Source organism: Arvicola amphibius, chromosome 17 (assembly GCF_903992535.2).
Source record: "Arvicola amphibius chromosome 17, mArvAmp1.2, whole genome shotgun sequence".
In the NCBI taxonomy this organism is placed as follows: domain Eukaryota; kingdom Metazoa; phylum Chordata; class Mammalia; order Rodentia; family Cricetidae; genus Arvicola; species Arvicola amphibius.
Genome location: NC_052063.2, coordinates 16,945,465 through 16,960,292, shown reverse-complemented (window position 1 = coordinate 16,960,292; position 14,828 = coordinate 16,945,465).

The window sequence follows — 14,828 nt, the reverse complement described above, 5'->3', positions numbered from 1 at the left end:
ATCTCTATCATTCATGACTAAAACCCAGGGGGAAAAAACAACTCCTGGAAACAACCTGTCCCCACAAGGTCATATTCATTAGCCAAGAGAGAGAAAGAATCATCACACCTTTAACTGGGTCCTCTTGCATGAGTCAGAGAGATTTCCTTAAATATGCACAGGAGGAAGAAAGCCTTTGTGTTTTTCTTCTTGATCTTAGCCAAAAGGTCAAGAAGTGAATCCTTGGTAATTTTACAGTTTTATAAATGTATACTCTCTCTCTCTCTCTCTCTCTCTCTCTCTCTCTCTCTCTCTCTGTCTGTCTGTCTCTCTGTCTCTCTCTCTGTCTCTCTCTTGCACACGTGTAGCTCAGTTACTGAATTTAATGGAATCTCAATTTGTTAGTGTCAAAGAAAAAATGGGCAAAATACAAGTTTTTCTAATTTTTGATGATACTTTTTTAAAATGATGAAAAGTGCCATTTTTTAGCCATTTGATGTGATGGCCTGAAAACTATCAAGTTAACTGAAATATTTGATATCTATATGATGTGGGATTTCCTTCTTTATGTTGTGAATATGTTTTTTTTTTTTACCAATCTTTAATAAAGAAGTTATTTGGGTCAAAGGCTTAACAGAATATAGCCAGGCTGGAAGAGATATAGAGAGAGAAAGGAGGCAGAGTCAAGGAGATGCCATGTAGCTGGTGAAGGAGACAGATGCCAGATCCTTACCCGTAAGCCACAGCCTCTCGTCCATACACAGATTAATAGAAATGGGTTCATTTAAAAGGTAATAGTTAGTTAATAAGTAGGCTGAGCTAGTAGACCAAGCAGTGTTGTAATTAATATAGTATCTGTGTGATTATTTGGGTATGAGTGGTCGGGAGATGAAGGACCAGTCTCTGGTTACATTTATATAATAAATGGTACTACATGGTAAAAAGTGAAATATTGTCAAAGCGTTATCACTGTCTTTTTGTAACTGCTAAGAATCGCCATGACCATGGCGACTTCTTATTTAGGAAAACATTTAATTGGGGTGGGGTCTTACAGTTTCAGAGGTTTAATCATTATCATCATGGAGGGAAACATGGTACCCGAGAGTACGGCAGCCAGCAGGCCGACATGGTGCTGCATCTTGATCCAAAGTCAACAGAAAGTGAAACGTCTCACAGAGCACGGCCAAGGTATATATGAGACCTCAAAACCCACCTCTAGAGGGGCACGCTTCCTTCAACAAGACCATAACTACCCCATCAAGGTCACACCTCCAAATAGTGTCATTTCCTTTGGGGTACTTTCAAACTACCACATCACCTAAGGTTTAAATAGAGAAAGTTTGATAAAATATTGGTAATGTTTATTATGTCTTCTGGGCTAGTGTTTACAAGTATTTGTGCAATGCTGTATTTGGGGATACTAGCGGGATTTTGCTTGCTTGGCAGTGAAATGATAGGCTCACCAAGCCTGCTTTAGCCCCACCTCTTCCAGGTACTGTGCATAAGCAAAGGGCCATGTCTCAGAATAGCTCATCGCATTGCAGATTACTATAGCTTTTTTTTCTTTTTAAAAAATTTATTTATTTATTTATTTATTTTTATGGTTTATTTTTTTATATTTAAAAATTTCCATCTCCTCCCCTCCTCCTCCCCATTCCCTTCCCTCCGCTCCACCCATCCCCCCTCCCTCCCTCTCCAGGCCAAGGAGCCATCAGGGTTCCCTACTCTATATTTAGACCAAGGTCCTCCCAAACTCCCCCCAGGTTCAGGAAGGTGATCAACCAAGCTGAGAAGGCTCCCACAGAGCCCATCCATGCAGAAGAATCAAAGCCCAACGCCATTGTACTTGGCTTCTCAGTCAGCCCCCACCATCGGCCACATTCAGAAAGTCCGGTTTAGTCGCATGTTCCATGAGTCCCATTCCAACTGGACTTGGTGATCTCCCGTGGAATATATACATATTAGAGTACTACTCGGCGGTAAAAAACAATGACATCTTGAATTTTGCATGCAAATGGAGGGAAATAGAAAACACCATCCTGAGTGAGGTAACCCAGGCCCAAAAAGATGAACATGGGATGTACTCACTCATAATTGGTTTCTAGCCATAAATAAAGGACATTGAGCCTATAATTCGTAAAAAATCCCAGAGAAGCTATATAAGAAGGTGAATCCAAAGAAAAACATATAGTTATCCTCCTGGATATTGGAAGTAGACAAGATTGCCGGACAAAAAATGGGAACATGGGGGTGGGGTAGGATGGGGAGATGGGAGATGGGGAGAGAAAAGTGTGAAGTGGAGGATGGGAAGAGTGGGGGAATAGGATGGTTGGGATATAGGAAGGGTGGATATGGGAACAAGGAATTATATATCTTAGTTAAGGGAGCCGTTCTAGGGTTGGCAGAGACTTGATTCTAGAGGGGTTCCCAGGTATCCAGGAAGACGCCCCCAGCTAGTTCCTTGGGCAGCTGAGGAGAGGGTGCCAGAAATGTCCAGATCCTGTTGCCATACTCATGAATGTCTTGCATATCACCATAGAACCTTCACCTGGCGTTGGATGGAGAAAATGACAGAGCCCCACATAGGAGCCCCGGACTGAGCTCCCAAGGTCCTGATGAGGAGCAAAAGGAGGGAGATCGTGAGCAAGGAAGTCAGGACCGTGAGGAAATATCCTCTCCTGACAGGGCTTAAGAAGATTTTCTTCCCTAGCGTCAGCAAATCAGGCAGATGAGCCTCCTGTCCTGCTGAACCTTCATCTGGAGATGGATGGAGATAGAGACAGAGACCCACATTGGATCACTGGGCTGAGCTCCCAAGGTCCAGATGAACAGCAGAAGGAGGGAGAACATGACAAAGGAAGTCAGGACCGCGAGGGGTGCGTTCACCCATGGAGACGGTGGGACAGAACTAACAGCAGATTACTATAGCTTTACATCTCCGATTCACGAATGTATCTCTAAGTGGTAGTTTCTGCTTGAAGAGCAAAATCTACTGCTCATCAAACCCCTGTGGAAGACGTTGGAGAAACTGTCCGAAAATGTAGATTGTTTTAGCTCTAAGAAATGATTATGTTGCTATTTCAGGCTGACCTATTTAAAAATAGATGAAGGCTAAACCTGCCCATCTCTGAGATTCCAATAACCTGAAGACCCTCTTCAAACCAAGGCAGAGCTTATGGCCAGCTACACCGTCATGTCTTCTGTGAGGGCTAGTATGCTTGTGAAGCCATTTTCACCAGAGAACCCCTAGGCTGTGATTCCTTCATGCATTTCTGAATTCCTTGTTTCTTTTTTTTGGGGGGGGGGGAATTAATCAGTCTGCTGATCTCTTGTAGCTTCTGGTCCACCGCTATGAAAGGAGATCTGACATAAAGTTTGTAATGGTGTGACCTAAGCAAAGTAAAACAGTCCACTTCATTTTAGAGCCATATGCAATCCCACTTCTGCTATTATAGATAGAACACCAGCCATCCAAGTAAAACACCGATGAAAATTTCTTAAATACTTTGAATTACAGAACTCCTCGACTGGGCCATATACTAGGAAGGGAACATATCTTTCTACAATGATTCTTTCCTAGACCTGTGACTGTGGTGTACTGTTGGGACCATTGGAGTGCTGGCCTCCAGCTGCTCTTCCTTGCTAGAGATCTTTACTTTCCTTCTGATTTGAATTACTGAAGGCTGTGTTAGAGTTGTTTACTGCTCTACTTCAAGAGCACGTGTTGCCTTGGCCTTGAGGGTAAGAGGATAAGGTTTTCACCTGTTGGCCTACCTGAATGCTGGGTATAATATAATATAAGCCTCCATTGGTGCTAATAAAGAAAGGGCTTCTTACCAGTGACTTAGAGGTCCATGTATCTGTCCTCTCTGTGTCTGTGTGAGTCTCTGTATGTTTCAACCTTCAGCCCCTTGCCCAATGCTCAGGAACTGTATGGTAGCGCATAGAGCGCAGACAGGAGTTGTGTGCTGCAGTGTACCAAATCATACTCACTTCTGTTGTCTAAAGCTTTCTCCTATGTTTTCTTTCAAGATTTGTCATGGATTAGTCCTTATTTTGTGGCTTCAGGTTCATTCTCTTTTCTACATCAGATGAAGACAATAGATAATAGAAGGTTAGATAGGCACACAAACTCACCCTCCTGAATTTTGATACTATTTATCGAGCACCATTTGAGAAAAGATTTTAAAATTTTTATCCACTAAATGATCCTGCATCCCTATATAAATCAATTGATGATATGCATGCAGGCTCATTACTGGAATATATTATTCCATAGCAAACTGCTAGACATTAAAGACTATTTTAGTAAATTTTGAATAGAGAAAATGTAAGTCCTCTCTAGTTTATATTTGACAATATTAATCTGGGTATTTGATGTCCCTTGAAATCATATATGGTGAACTTTGAGATGCAAAGTTTCTAGTTTTGGTGTAAACATTGAGATTTTGATGGATATTGCATATCTTCCTAGGTCACTTTGGGAAATACTGACTTCTTAATAATATTTGCCTTCTAACTCGTGAATATTGGCTTAGGTCTGTTCAAATTTTCATTAGAAAAGTTTCATATTGTAAAAACCTCCCCCTTTATTAATTTGTAGATATTTTATGTTGTAACTATCAAGAGAAATATTTACTTAATTTATATGATATATTACTAGTTGTTAATACACAGAACTGCAAATTTATTTTGAATATTTATTTTTACCATTTCTGTTTTGAAATTTTTAAATACTAAGCATTTGTTTGCATTTGTTGCATGTGTTTGTGAGTATGTGTGTGTTATTGTACATGTAGTCACGTCATCTGCCATAGGATGTAGAATACCAACAACTTATTTAAGAATGTCTGTGTTACCTTCGATGCTTTTGTAATAGTGACACTTGATGAAAATGAATAGCTATAAAAATATTAAAGGAAAAATTATCAGTAGAGTCAGAGTGATGGGCATTGACTGAGTATGACAGGTTCAAAATTTCCCTTAAGTTAAGGGATCAGGCCAGTCCGTTTTACATCTCCAAGCCTCCCTAAATGTTGTGTGATATATTATGATTGTGTTCTGACAAATAAATCATAAAGTTTGCTTAGAGTCAGAAGGCCGAGCTGGCCATTAACTGACCATAGGGATTTGGAGGACTGTAGACAGAGAGGAGACAGGAAGTGGTAAGGTGGGGCCAAGGCAGGATCTTTGTACTTTTGGACTGAGGAACGGCTGAGGTAGGAAATGTCTGTGGTGGATCTCCTGGAGCGACAGAAACGTCTTCCTACACATAACTCTGTAACTAACGCCTCCGTTTATAGTTCTCAGTTGGGTGTTGTTGAGGCAATCTTAGGACCTTGTTCATGTCTACTATAGAAAATCTCAAAGAACAGGGTTATAGGAGAAATATTATAGCTTTTAAATTATCTTAGAAAATAGTGCTATATGATTAGTCTATTAAAAGCTAACAAGTGCACAGTGATCTGAGATTAACCGAGAATAAGTTATAAATACTTCACTGTAAATAAAATATTGCATCATCCCTGTTAAGGTTCAGGGAATACTGGAGAAGCAGTGACCACAAGAATTCAAGTCAGATGAGCAAGTAGGGCTGTGATGCGCCATCTGCTGGGAAGAATAGATACTGCACCCATGAACCCAAAGTAGCTAAAATGTTCAACCATCAAGGCGGCCTAAAATGTTCAACCATCAAGGGGAGAGGGGCTCAGAATCCTACTGTTCACTACTTCACGATTTGTTTCTTCTACTAGGTTCTGGTTGCGAGGGATGGGTTATTGCCTTCAGTTGTTTACTCCCTGGTGACCCCACGAAGCTCCAGTGGATAGTTACAATCCGGTGGCCGTACAAATAGCCTTGGGTAAACAAAATATTTCACAAAACAAAACCCCAAATTATGAATCCGTGAAAAGCCTGGAGGAGTTCAGGGGTATTTAGGTATTGGGGAGGGGAGAATTATTTAAAAGGATGACGGCAGAGAATGATCAGAATCCATCATATACAGGTATGAAATTGTCAGGGACAAACTAAAAAAGTAAATAAAACTGAAAAGAAAGTGAAAAACAAAACAAAACAAATAAAATAAGGATCTCTAAAAATCACAAATTCAAATTCTGGTCCAACAGAAAAGAAAACCATGCTACTTTTATACTTTATTTTTTTTAAGATGTATTTATTATGTATATATTGTTCTGCCTGCATGTATGTCTGCATGCTAGAAGAGGGCACTAGACTCAAAGAGATGGTTGTGAGCCGCCGTGTGGAATTGAACTCCGGACCTCTGGAAGAGCCGTCAGTGCTCGCAACCCATGAGCCATCTCTCCAGCAGCTACTTTTACACTGTGGTGTTTTTCCGCTCCACCCGTACTCTCTTTGATGTGCGCGTGCGGATGGTCTGCGCTGGGGATGTTTCCCATCATGTGCCTGAGGCTCGTTGTCTCCATTCCTCCCCACCTTTATAGTTTGAGGAAGGGTCTCTCAACAAATCTGGATTGGCTGTAAGTGAACTTCATTCATAGGTCGGGTTGTGTTTCCTCTTGTCAAGGCTGATGTTACAGGAACAAGCAAGCATCCATCATTCCTGCTTTTTATATAGCCTCCAAGGATGCATACTCGCATTGGCATGGCAGACGCTTGACAGCAGAACCATTTTCTCATCCTTTTAGCACTGTTATCTTTTGTCACCTTAACTTCATTTGAAATGAACAGTAGCATAATTTGCGGTTGTAAGCTATACATCATAGATGAAGCTCGTTATTCATCTGTATAATACACATGATTTTTCTTTTTTGTTTTATAAGCTTTAGGATATAACTGAAGGCACAGGACATAAAGAAAGGTACAAATATTACAGCACCCCCTCTTTTTTTGGTTGTGGCTTATTGTCTTGTTTTCTGGAGGTTTTGTTTTTTTCTGTTTTGTTTTAATAAGACCTCTATATCCAAAGCTTGCCAGGACCTAAAATTGTAGCATTGCCATGCCTTGAATTTGAACTTGCTGTCACCCTCCAGAATGCAAGGATTAGAGAATATTCATCTGCACAATAGTCCATTCTTGGATTAAAGGTTAAATTTAAGGGAAACAGAGTAAAATTCATAAAACTGTTTCTCCCAATATGTTGAGGCTTTGAAAGTACTATTTTTTGCATTATACTGCCACCTCGTGGTGACAACTGGTAAGAAACACAAACGTGCCCTGCAATGCATGGGCACAGGAGACGACTTCCTACGTATAACCCCAGTAGCACAAACAATAAGAGCAACAATGAATAAATGGGACCTCCTGAAACTGAAAAGTTTCTGTAAAGCAAAAATCACAGTCATCAAGACAAAAAGGCAACCTACTGACTGGGAGAAGATCTTCACCAACCCCACATCAGACAAAGGACTGATCTGCAAAATATATAAAGAACTCAAGAAACTAGACTTTAAAATTCTAAATAACCCAATTAAAAAATGGGGTGCTGAACTAAACAAACAATTCTCAACAGAAGAATTTCAAATTGCCAAAGATACTTAAGGACATGTTCAACTTCGTAAGCTATCAAGGAAATGCAAATCAAAACAACTTTGAGATACCATCTTACACCTGTCAGAATGGCTAAAATCAAAAACACCAATGAAAGCCTATGCTGGAGAGGATGTAGAGTAAGGGGTACACTCATCCATTGCTGGTGGGAATGCTAACTTGTGCAACCACTTTGGAAATCAGTGTGGCAGTTTCTCAGAAAATTGGGAGTCAACCTACTTCAGGATCCAGTAATTTCACTCTTGGGAATATACCCAAAAGATGCCCAATCATACTACAAAAGCATTTGTTCAACCATATTCATAGCAGCACTATTTGTAATAGCCAGAACCTGAAAACAACTAAAGAATAGATAAAGAGAGTGTGGGACATCTACACATTCGAGTACTACTCAGCGGTAAAAAACAATGACATTTTGCATGCAATTGGATGGAAGTAGAAGGCAGGATAGTGTAGATGTGTCACATATTCTTTATCCATTCTTCAGCTGGGGGGCATCTTGGCCCCCTAGTATTTTATCAAGCTCTTGGCCCCCTCAATATTGTCGCAAGCTGGGTTTCAGAGTTCCACTGAGGTTGTAGGAGGATAGACAAATTTGGGGGCAGGAAGTGGCTAGTAGCTTTCAGGGTCAGGTGGGCAGGGGTGGGTATTGGTAGAGCTTGTCTGCAGGAAACTCTCCTAGTAGCTGGCTAGAAAAGCCGAGGGCGTTGGAGGAGGGGCCCTGGGTTTTGTCCCACTGTGTAGTTCTTAGAGAGGGGGTGTCCTATGTGACTGTTAACTCACCTCTTAATCTCCTCTGTATTGGAGAAAGCTGTGTTTCAGAATTCCACCAAGGTTTCAGGATAGGCCTTAATAGGAATATTTAATACTCCCCATTACATAATTCTGACTTCTAAAGGACCATAGGCCTAAATAAAAACTTTAATATGGGCTGAGAATTCCCAGATTGACCAGCAAACAACCACCATGACAAATTCCTTCTGAATTTTCTCAATATGAAAAGAAGAATTACATTCTCCATGGCACTTAATGGGCTGGCATTGCTTACGTGATATTATAGGTCATACGTTCTAAGCTGAAAGTACAGTGGCTATAAAAAATTTCAGAGATTGATTCTGATGCTGTGTTGAAGAAAAATAGTGATGTCTAAGATGCTTAAAAGATGGGGTAAAAGTTCACTGAAAAAGAATTTGGTAATGCGCAGTAAATATTAGCTATTGATCAAGGGGAAGAATGATGCAATGACAGAGGGATGGAGCGGCAAGCATACACAGTCTTTCCCTCCCTCCTGGCCCTAAAAAGCTCCCTCCCTCAACGTCCACTCCTGTCACCTTCTTCCTCACACTCCCTCCCGTCCTCTCTCTACTCGCGCTCTCTCTCTCTCTCTCTCTCTCTCTCTCTCTCTCTCTCTCTCTCTCTCTCTCTCTCTCTCTCTCTCTCTCTCGGTGTTTTTCAAGACACGGTTTCCCTAGAGCTTTGGAGCCTGTCCTGGAACTAGCTCTTGTAGACCAGGCTGCTCTCAAACTCACAGAGATCCACCTGCCTCGGCCTCCGGAGTGCTGGGATTAAAGGCGTTCGCCACCACGGCCCTACCCAGAGGTAGGGTGTTCTAACAGTAGGTAAGTATTCTCTTAATATCATGGCAGAGGCAATAGATCATTGTAGCCAAAGTGAGAATAGGTCTTAATAATAAAAACCCGGCGTCAGATATAAGGGAAAATATTGAGAGATCAGAGAGACAAAGGAGCAAAACCACAGCTACCTTACCTATTCAACCTCCCAACTGAAAAGGGTGAGTTCCTGTCTCCTCCCAGTTCATCTCTTCCTCTCTCTGCTCAGTTGTATCACTTCCTGTCTTTCTGTACAGACCTCCAGACCTCTATGGTGGCCGGTGGCTAGCTTTGTCCTTTCATCTTTAGGCAAACTTTGTTTTTCGCTTATTTTATTTTTTTTCTCATTTTTTTTATTAAAAATTTCCATTTCCTCCCCTCCTCCTCCCCCTCCCCTCCCCTCCCTTCCACCCATACCCCCACTCCACCCCTCTCCAAGACAAAGAGCCATCAGGATTCCCTTCACTATGTTAAGTCCAAGGTCCTCCCAGCTCCCCCTAAGTCCAGGAAGGTGAGCAACCAAACTGACAAGGCTCACAGTGAGCCCGTCCATGCTTAGAGGTCATGCTCATTGCCGTTGTCCTTGGTTTCGCAGTCCTCCTCCACCGTCAGCCACATTCAGAGAGTCCGGTTTGGTCGCCTGTTCCATCAGTCCCATTCCAACTGGACTTGGTGGTCTCCCGTTAGATCTGTCCCACCGTCTCAATGGGAAAACGAAACTTTATATGTACAAACAAGATATTACCACAGATCATTCAAAAGACTCGCCGCTCCTACTTCTGTGACGACTCACTGGTCAACTCTGTATCGTTAGGGCAATTCTGATAAAGCAGTGCAGTCTCCAACAGCTCCTTCAGCAACTACTTGTGTAAAGCAGCCTGCTCTCCATATAAGTAAAGACAAAACATGAAGTAGTTTATTAAAAAGAACACAAATAGAAAATTCATGCAAAAGGTTTAGTCCAAAGGTGGTTGCTCTATGTGCAGAAGTATGAACTTCTCGTCTTCCTTAGACCCACAGTGCAGAACATGTAAATTTACTCCTTTTTTTCATTTGGAAAACACTTGACATATTCTGACAAAAGATTTCTTAAAACTTCTAATTACTGGTCCCTCATTAACATAGACATTATTTAACACAATGGACACCATAATATTAATAAAAGGCTATATTATAGATAAATATTCGACTTAATATAAAAAAAGGAAAAAATGGTATTCCAGGGCTGCAAAGATGGTTCAGCAGTTAAATGACCAGCATTGGCTGGTCTTTCAGAGACCCAGGTTCTGAGATGCTGTGTGGGTACTAGGAATTGAACCACAGAATTCAGTGCCCTCTTCTGGCCTCTACAGACATATGCATGGTGCACAGACATCCTTTTAGGCAAAATACCCATACATATGAAATAAAAATAAAATATATTTTTTTAAAAAATTGGTACTCCTATCATATAAATGGGGTTAAGACACAGCTAGTTGTCCTTTTTAATATTTTTGTTTTGTTTTGCTTTGTTTCGAGACAGGGTTTGTTTGGGTAACAGTCCTAACTGTTCTGGAACTAGCTCTTGTAGATCAGGCTGGCCTCGAACTCACAGAGATCCTCCTGCCTCTGCCTCCTGAGTGCTGGGATTAAAGGCCTTTGCCACCACTGTCTGGTCCAGTTAGTTGTTCTTTAGAAAAAAATGCTAGGAATTTATTTAGAAGAATTTTGGTCAAGATTTTTAAAGAACTAAACTGAACCAATGATCAACTAAACCAAGTGGCACTAACATAGAATTTAATGGAAATTCTGTCAATCTTTCTTCTATTCACCCTGATAGGAACTTGACTTTTAAGTGAAGGAATGTTAAGCAAAATGTATTATAAACATAAATATCATTATTGCTTACAGAAAATGATGGAAAATAATTGTTGCTCTGAAACTCATGAACTCGTGGTTTCCAACAAAGGATTTGTATATGTCTTCGATCAATACTGTACCCAGCAAAGTATCACAAACTTGTTGGTTTCAAGCATGACATTCATGAATCTCCAAAGAAATCTGTCTCGTAAATAACTTTATTTATTCTGTTGTATTAGAGTTCTGTAGCAGTACAAAAACAATGGTAGAAATATGATTTATATAATAGATACATATAATGTATATAATATATGTTAAATGTAAAATATAATTTATTAGAATGGCTTATATGAGTCAGACACAATTGCCATATCTCCAAAGTCAATATTAGCAACTGTGTTGGTTAATCTTGTTTAGATTTAACAACAACAAAGAGACACACATCTGGGTAGATGTGTGAGGACAGTTCCAGGAAGGAGTTCCTGAGAGGAAAATTCCCTCTCCCTGAGTTAGTGACAGTTTTACATATCAGTCGAGAGAAAAGGAGAGCCAAGCGAGGGGGGTTGGTAAGAAAGCGGTGCAGCGCTTCCTGTTTGCTAGCATTTCCGCGTTTGGGTAACTACTTTCTACCACATTATTTCTGCCTTTGCTGTCATCTGAATCCAGCCTCTTTGCCTTCCTCTGTCACTTGACTATATCAGCAACTAGTATTTCCTGGTTTTCAATCAAAGATACACCTGTGTCTGTCTGCAAATCCCACCACTTCAATTTCCGTGTCCACGTTACATAGCCTCTGAAATTAATTACCACTTCGTCTATTTTATGAAGATAGGTATGATTGCTTCCATTCTACTTAGAAAATCCAGGCTGCTCCCGGAGAACCTTGAATTATTTACATAATGAAAGAAAGCTTGTGACAGAATGTGGAAAGTCTCCAATTTTATTGTTCTGATGATCACAATATCTACGGGACTGACATAGAGCCAGTCCTAGTTGGCTTTTCTGTTGCTGTGCTAAACACTACGACAAAATTGCCACTTGGCATGAAAGATTTTAATTGGCTTATACTTCCAGGTCACACTCTACCATTGAGAGAAGTCATGACAGCACCTTCCCCGGTGATCAGCAGATCTCCCTACAGTCAAACTTGTCTAGACAATGCTCCCTAGAGGTCTTTCTTCCAAGAGCGCTGGAGATTGTGTCAGGTGGACAATTCAAAACTAGCCAGCATATAGAGCCATGATTTTGTTTTTTTGCTTAGAGATCAATAATTAAGAGGTTAACAATTTACCTTCATTGTTTACATTTTCCAAAATTAAAAATTCTTGAACACGCTAATCAGTGCCCTAACACTGAGTTGCTTGTGGTGCCTCCACTTGTTAGTTTGCATCTTTAGCTATCATTTAATATGTCTGAATGTTGATAATTATCAATCTCACCCCAGAGTGATATTAAAAACAGAACAATGCATTGTAAGAACTTAGATTTTTAGTATTAACAGAATAGCATATTTTAAATATAATTTTGTTAAATTCTTATTCTCTTTTGTGTTTTTCTCTCCCATTAAAATTCCCTTGTGCCACTCAAATACAAATTGAAATGTATATTCTTGGCAAATGACATTAACTACTTTTTTTTTCATAGCTGTGCCAAAATTCCTGGAACATGTAACTTAGGGAAGAGTTTAATTTTGGCTCAGCCTATCATGGTGGGAAAGACATGGCAGCAGGAGCAGGAAGCCACTGGTCGTGTTACATCTGTGTCCAGAAAGCTGGGAGAACGAGGAGTGATATTTCCTACCTTGCTTTTTCTTTTGGAACACAGTCAAGGATCCTGAGCATGAAGCTGTGCCATCCATATTCTGCCTAGGTCTTCATATTTCAGTTAAGTTGGTCTACAAAAGGACTCACAGACTTGCCAAGAGATTTGCCTGTAAGATGATTCTAGATTGTATGAAATTGACAACAAACATAAACCATTTTATACATAGTTTTCTCCAGTTATGAATATTCTGAATCTTTCAGCTAATTTGCTTTCATGTGTTTAGGGTATTTTATTTTACTTTAGAAATCTGAAACTGTAGAACAACAAGGAAAGTCAGGTTATGTTCACGGGGAACAAAATTAGCTATAAGCAGGCAGATTTAAATCATCTACAAAGAAAATGAAAGGCTGCAGAAATATTTTTGGCCACTAGGTGGTAGTCTTAATACATAGATATGCAATGAGAAACTTCTGTTTTCGGAATAAAACCATTTATTTCTGGCTTCATTATTTTTAAATGTAAAATTTAAACTGACGAGTTTCTGACTTGAAAATGGTGCTACTTAACTTCTCCATGGTATATTTTATTCACGTTTTAAAATACAGTATATAAGAGATTATATAAACTATTTACTTCTGGTTTATTTTTTGAAATAAATATATTTAAAATAACCATGCCATTAGTGAAAACAATGCTATTTGTGTCTGCCATCCCTCTAGATATTAAAATTAGCACTACAGAAACATTAACAATTTTAGAAAATAACTCTTACATGTTCCGCTGTTAACACAATTAGATCTATATAACTTTGCACAATATCTATTTGTTTTGTTGTCTGTCATATCCGTTTTAAGTTGTAAACCACAAAACACCTTTCTATGATAATGAGGACGCATTAAATTGGTACGTAAGTGGTGCAGTGTCTACATGCACCGCTTATCCAAGATCTTTGTGTAAGTGAGAGGACATTAACTTGCACAAGTTTGTGTATATGCCTATAAAGCAAAAATTCATGAGTAATGTCAGTAAAATAGCTTTCTTTAGGTCATAGTGACAACATCTTTCATGGTTAGACGTGATCACTTAAGTAGACATAGTTATAAGCTTTTTCCCCCATCATTGCTTAATTAAAATTTACATATACTTTTAAGACCAAATTGAATCACGGTCAAGAGAATCAAACATCCCCCCCCCCCCCGCCCGATGAAAAAGACATCAAAAAACTTCAATGGCAACTCTGAAGAAGAGTATTCTTCTTTTTAAATCTGGATAAATATTTTAATTTTTGAGAGGGAGCTTAATAAGAATTGTAATCGTTTTTTATTGAAAATCTAGTTCTGTAGTGGTTGAATGCAAGAATAAAGTTTCCGATTAAATTAATGAGGCTAATCTGTTATAATAGCAGATAATATTTAAAATAGATTTTTCCATTAAGTAGTGTGTGTGTGTGTGTGTGTGTGTGTGTGTGTGTGTGTGTGTGTGTATGCTGCTAAACCAAGTGTTGAAATCTCCTTGGTCATGTGAAGAAAATCCACACAAATAAGATCTGCTTTATGTTTAATGTTTAGAATGTTTAAGGAAAAGCTTCTGGAAGTGTCAGAGCTAGCTTCAGGTGTAACCTTGACACTTTGGTACCTTGGAGGAGCTGAAGGATTGTCTCGATCAGATTGGACTCTTGGCCCTGTTTGTGAGGCATTTTCTTAATCAGTAAATTGATGAAGGAGTATCCAACTCATTGTGGGTGGTGTCATTTCTAGGCTGCTTTGCCTGGCCTGTTTAGGAAGGTAGCTAAGCAAGAGCTAGAGAGCATGCCAGCTGGCGGCATTCCCCCATGATCCCTTCTGCCGTTCCTGTTTCCAGGTTTCTGACTTGAGGCTCTTGTCATACCTTTTCTTGACGAGAGTTTACTGTAACTTATAAACTGAAATAACCCCATTTCTCTGCAAGTTGGTTTTTGTCAATGTTTTGTCAAAGTAGAAGAGAACAAATTAGAACAGGAAGTTCTTGTTGTCAGTAAAGACATCGTGTTAGAGCAGAGGACACAAGGACTTTAGAAAGTCCATCCAGCATGATTTCTGGTTCCTTTTAATCATCCAATGATATTAAGAT